The sequence below is a fragment of the Sorex fumeus genome, unplaced genomic scaffold, assembly GCF_029834395.1.
Source record: "Sorex fumeus unplaced genomic scaffold, SorFum_2.1 ptg000007l, whole genome shotgun sequence".
Classification (NCBI taxonomy): Eukaryota; Metazoa; Chordata; class Mammalia; order Eulipotyphla; family Soricidae; genus Sorex; species Sorex fumeus.
Window position 1 is genome coordinate 7,306,794 of NW_026606064.1, and position 5,688 is coordinate 7,312,481.

Consider the following 5,688-nt stretch of genomic DNA (forward strand, 5'->3'; position numbering starts at 1 on the left):
GCTGAGACCACTCTCCACACGCATGATGGTACTGGCAGAGGAACAAAGGCATGCAGGTCCCGGGGCTGAGATCTCCAAGCCTGCTCAGATCAGGGCTGAGCATCCTCCACTCAGATCCCTCATCTTCCAGTAGGCAGGGGTCACACCCACCAACTGGACCCTGGCATCGTGTAATCCCGTCAACGGCCAAGACCCAGAGACTATAAAACCCAGCTCCGGGAAGTGCACGGACATCTTACTATCTCATTCTTACTTTGGACAACCTGGCAGGCTACCGAATGTAACCTGCCCACACATCAGAGTCTGGCAAACTCCCCATGGCATACCCAACATGCCAAATACCAGTAACAATGATGGATCTAATTCTCCTAACCCTGAAAGAGCCTTGAATATGGCACTTTTTAAAAAATCTTAGGGCTAGGATAAAGGAGACGTTACTGGGGCCTGCTCGAGGCAATTGACAAACAACAGGATGGTTGTGATCGTGATCGTGATCATTTGCTTATTTTACATTTACATTTCTTTTACTAAAAATTTACTTTACCAACTTAGTATTGATTTACTCTTTTGTGGACATCCAGGAGTTTAACACTATTCACCTATGTGTGTAGGTCTCATCATCTCCAAAATTTATAAAAGAGAGAAAGAGATAGAGAGATATTCCAAATATGATATAAAAAAGAAACGTAGTAAGTGAATAACAAATGCTCAAAGTGATAAGTACTGAAGATTTTCCTATTGAACTGAACTTATAGGAGGAGGGGTAAAGTAATTAAGACACTGGCTGAGGGAAGTGGGTTGTCTGGTGTGTGATCTTAGAACAATGTACCCATGAAAAGAATGAGTAACAATATTGCAAATCACAGTACCCGAAAATTGCTTTTTAAAAACAAATGCCCTTAAATAAATTTATTCAAATAATCCAAAGGGCTGAACACTAAAAAGTATAAGACAATGTTGAAAGAAAATCAAGAAGCTACAAAGAGCTTGAAAGGCACTTAATGCTCAAGAACTTGAAAAGTGATATTTCTTAAAATGATTATATTTTCTAAAGCAATGTACTAATTCAATGAAATTCTTAACAAAAACCCAATAACATGGTTTATTGAAGAGCCAAAAATCATGGTATTAACATGGAGCTACAAAATATCTAAGAAAAATCTCCTGAAATATAAAGGTATTATTTTTCCTGACTTCTATTTCTACTATAAAGTGATAATAATTTTTTAAATTATTTTAAAATTAGGCACACAAGAAAATATAAAAGAGTTGAGAGTCCATCAATAAAAATCACACACATAGCAAGAACTAACTTAATTCTTAGTCCTCCTGTAGAGAAGCGGGAGTTTACAACAGAGAAAGACTTCAGTAATCTTGAAAACTAGACATCCACACACAAAAGAAAAAAACTACACTGCTACTTAAAGCATGCACAAAATTCATTTTAAACAGATTAAATATGTAAGAGCTGAGACCATAAAATATATAGAAAAAATAGGTAATATGTGTGTATTCACCATGCTGCTAGGGAAATCCCTGCTCACTCTCTCTCGCCACCTGCATACAGTGGTCTTGGTCCCAGGCCACTTCCTCACCTGGGATGCTGATGCTGTGGGTGGATAAAGGAAGAAATGAGGGCCAGGCTGGTTGGTGATCAGTTGCCATTTATTCCATTCTCCCCACACAACTGTTCTAGTATCACTAAGTTCCCCATTCTAGTCTCACACTGCCCTTCATTCCCATCTTCTCCTGTCTCTCCCACTCATCTCTCTGTGCTCCCACCAGCTGTCTTGGTCTCTCCCTAGTCTTTTACCAACTCCTAGCATTGGGGGTAGCCAGCATACCCTGTCCAGTAGCACAATCAACACATGAAAGCCCTTCTACCTCTCAAGGGCAAAATAATACTTAGGAGTGTTTCTCCTCTCCTTAGTCCAATGACCTAATTACCATCTTAATTCTACTTCTTAATATTAGTTGGGCTAGAGCGATAGCACAGCGGGTAGGGCATTTGCCTTGCACACAGCCAACATGGCTGACCGAGTTCAATTCCTCTGCCCCTCTTGGGGAGTCTGGCAAGCAACCGAAAGTATCTCACCCACACGGAAAAGCCTGGCAAGCTACCCGTGATGTATTTAATATGCCAAAAACAGTAACAATTGTCACAATGAAGATGTTAATGGACTCACTCGAGCAAATCGATGAACAATGGGAAGACAGTGACAGTGGATATTAGTTATTTTGTATTGACACATTAAGCTTGTAGGGTGACTCTCCTGGGGAAATTTTGCTATAGATCTCAGACTACAGTGCTCAGGCTAGACGAATCTTTCCTAACCCTAGCAGGTTCCTATCTAGTTATTACTTTTTGGATCATGACAGAATTTGTTCATGACCATGCTCTTAACTTATAAGTAAGTATTATGACACTTTACACACATTTTGATGCCAGGGCAGCTCACATCTTGTCCTGGGTCTATCCAGACCCTTGTTGGGACCCTGTTTTGGGGTTTCTAGAAAATAAGGGCAACTGAGGCTTAAGTCAAGAAAAGAGATACCCAGAATGAATATTATTCGGAGTCAATTAACTCTCATGTTACAAAAGCATAGCATTAACTGTCTTCTTGTGTCTATACAAAAAGGACATTATTCTGAATTAACTATGCAAAGGACTTAAGGAGAAGAGAAAAGTAATATTTACAAGTTAACAGACTCTGATTAGAAGATAAAGGGGATTGACTGGTTGGGAAAGCAGAGCACACAGAAAGATTTTACAAATAAACACAGAGGAATGGGAGCACTGTGATGGGAATAACCCAATAAACCTAAGCTCCCTGTGGCAAGGCAGAAAGAACAAACCAATGTTATCCTAGAAATATGCTCCTTGATCTCAGCCCTAAAGATCATTTTGGGTATTTGATTTCAATGGAAATGGAAACAAATGCAAAAACATAGAAATGGGATCACATCAAACTAAAAAGTTTATTCAAAATAAATCAAAATAAACTAATATTATATGTAATAAAAGTAGTTGCTCACTGTGTATCTGACATGAACTTATTTAATATTTAAAATATACAAGAGGGGCTGGAGTGATAGCACAGCAGATAGGATGTTTTCTTTGCACATGGCCGATCCAGGTTCGATTCCCAGCATCCCATATGATCCCCTGAGCACCGCCTGGAATAATTCCTGCTGCAGACCCAGAGTACCCCTGTGCATCACCGGCTGTGACCCAAAAAGCAAAAAAAAATAACAATAAAATAAAATATACAAAGGACTTATAAAAGATGTGATAAAACAGTAAGGGGTCAAAGAGATAGTACAGGAGGTAAGGCACTTCTCTTGCACGCGACCATCCTTAGCTCAATCCCTGACGGCCAATATGGTCCCCAAGCACCCCATGAGGGACCCCTGAGTTCTAAACCAGGAGTAAGCAATAAGCACCACTGAGTTTTGGCCCTCAAAATCAAAATAAAGTCAAAGAACCCAATATTTAAATGGACATTTTAAAATGATCTTATTTGTTTTCCAAAGAAGTCATTCATGTGACCACAACCATAATAAATGATGTTTATAAATCTTATTAGAGAAACAAAAATCAAAACAGTGAACCATGGCCTCAAAAATGTGAAAATGGCTTTTCTCAAAATGGTAAGAAACAGAAAATACTATAGAGCATGTGAAGAGAAGGTAACATGCGGAGGTAATGTTAAGTGAAATAAGCATAAGGACAACCCATATGAATTCACTCATATATAGAATGTAGAATAAACAAGCAAATGATTGAACCACAAAACAAAAATGATTTTTCTGGTTTAACCCCAAAAATGGCTACTACAAGAGGAGAAAGGAAAGTGAATGATTTGGGGAAAAAATGGGCAACAAATATGAATTGATGGATAGAAGTGAACTTTCAATGAAGAACCTTTTCCAGTGATATTGATGTTTGTTGATACATACTTGAAATTTGTATAATATTATAATGCAATGTAATTTCTGGTAAGAAAAATAAGTAAACAAGACAAGGAATGCTGAATCAAAGCAAAACTGAATTCTGATGTTAGAACTGAGGTTATCAGAAGAGGTGGAAAGTGAATAAGAAGATGAAGTGCATCCATCTTTTTATGGACTGTACTGGAGGGAAACTGATTCTTTAAAGGAACATATGAAGTGGTGACATCTAGTTTAAGATGTGTAAAAACATACCCCTAAAATGACATTGTATGCCAACATTATCTCAAGCTAAAATTAAATAACTTTTTAAGATAAGCTATTCAATAAAACAAAGCTTTGCACAAGTTCACTTAAATAAAGGTTGAGAAATAAAGGAGAGTGTGAAGAACGTCCTGACCTCTGTGCTAGGCTGTCTTCACAGGGGCAACCTGGAGAGGAACAGGTTGAGTTTCCCTCCCCTCCCCAGCAGAACCCTGGCAGCTGAAAATCTCCAGAACTCAAAAGCACAGCCATGCTCAAGGCCACTCTCCACTCTCCACATTCTCAGACGAGCCTCACCTACTTGAGGAACCTGCAGAAAAACCCAGGTATGTGGGACAGCTCCCCAGTTTTCCAGTAGCATGCTCACTTTGGCAGCACATATACTAAAATTGGAACAATACAGAGATTAGCATGGCCTCTGTGCAAGGATGACACCCAGTTTTCCAGAAGCTTGGCAGTCACACCCACAAACTGCCCCCATCACCATATAATCTCATCAATGGCCAAGATCTAGCGACTGTGAACTAAAGCTCCTAGAAGAAAGCAACACAGAATGCCCTGGAGCATGTGGCGGCACTCACAGCTGTGTGACCTCTTATACTCATTAGCCCACTGATGTACCAAAAGTAGCACACATCTGTTTGGTTTTAACATATATACTTGTAACCTCTTATATAAGGGCTTCAATGGCCCCAGGATGAAATACAACCATCTTCATACACTTTCCTCTTATGATTGTGGGAAGGTGCACAGTGGTGGATTTGGTGTTTGAATATTATCTGTAATGAACTATTGTGAACAATAGTTCACAAACAGATTTGGTGTTTGATTATCTGTAATGAACTATTGTGAACAATTTTATAAAAGCACAGCAACACGGTCCTCCCGTTGTTCATCGATTTGCTCAAGCGGGCACCAGTAACGTTTCACAACAAATTGTGAGACTTGTTGTTACTGTTTTGGGCATATCGAATACATCACGGGAAGCTTGCTAGGCTTTGCTCTGTGCGTGAGATACTCCTGGTAGCTTGCCGGGCTTTCCAAGAGGGGCGGAGGAATTGAACCCGGGTTGGTTGTGTGCAAGGCAAACGCACGACCCGCTGTGCTATTGCTCCAACCCAACTTTATAAAAATAAAACAATTTAAAAAAAAATAAGGAGAGTATGGCTGTCCAACAATTTTTAACATACACAGACTTTATGTATCCAGAATATGTAGCTTTCCCAATCTAAAATCCAAAAAACTACATTTCCCAGATATCCTTGACAATTGGGTGGAGATATTTGACTTGGGTTCTAGAAACAAAGATTAACTGCAATCCAGGAAATTCTTTGTGAGAGGGTGGCATGTGGTGTGGAGTGAATCGAATCAGAGTGGTTCTTACACCAGGATACCTTTCATATTTCCCAGTTCCCTGGGGAATGGTGTTAGCAAAGGTGCATTCTCGTTGATGTGCCAATGCCAGCAGATTCA

At 39.5% G+C, this 5,688-nt stretch overlaps 1 non-coding gene across 1 annotated transcript; it reads left to right on the forward strand.

Annotated features, from left to right (window-relative positions):
- The first annotated feature begins 4,574 nt into the window (after positions 1-4,574).
- LOC130017098 (U6 spliceosomal RNA) lies at positions 4,575-4,679 on the forward strand. The gene has a single exon (XR_008791332.1). It is a non-coding gene; the product is annotated as a U6 spliceosomal RNA (small nuclear RNA).
- Positions 4,680-5,688: the final 1,009 nt, after the last annotated feature.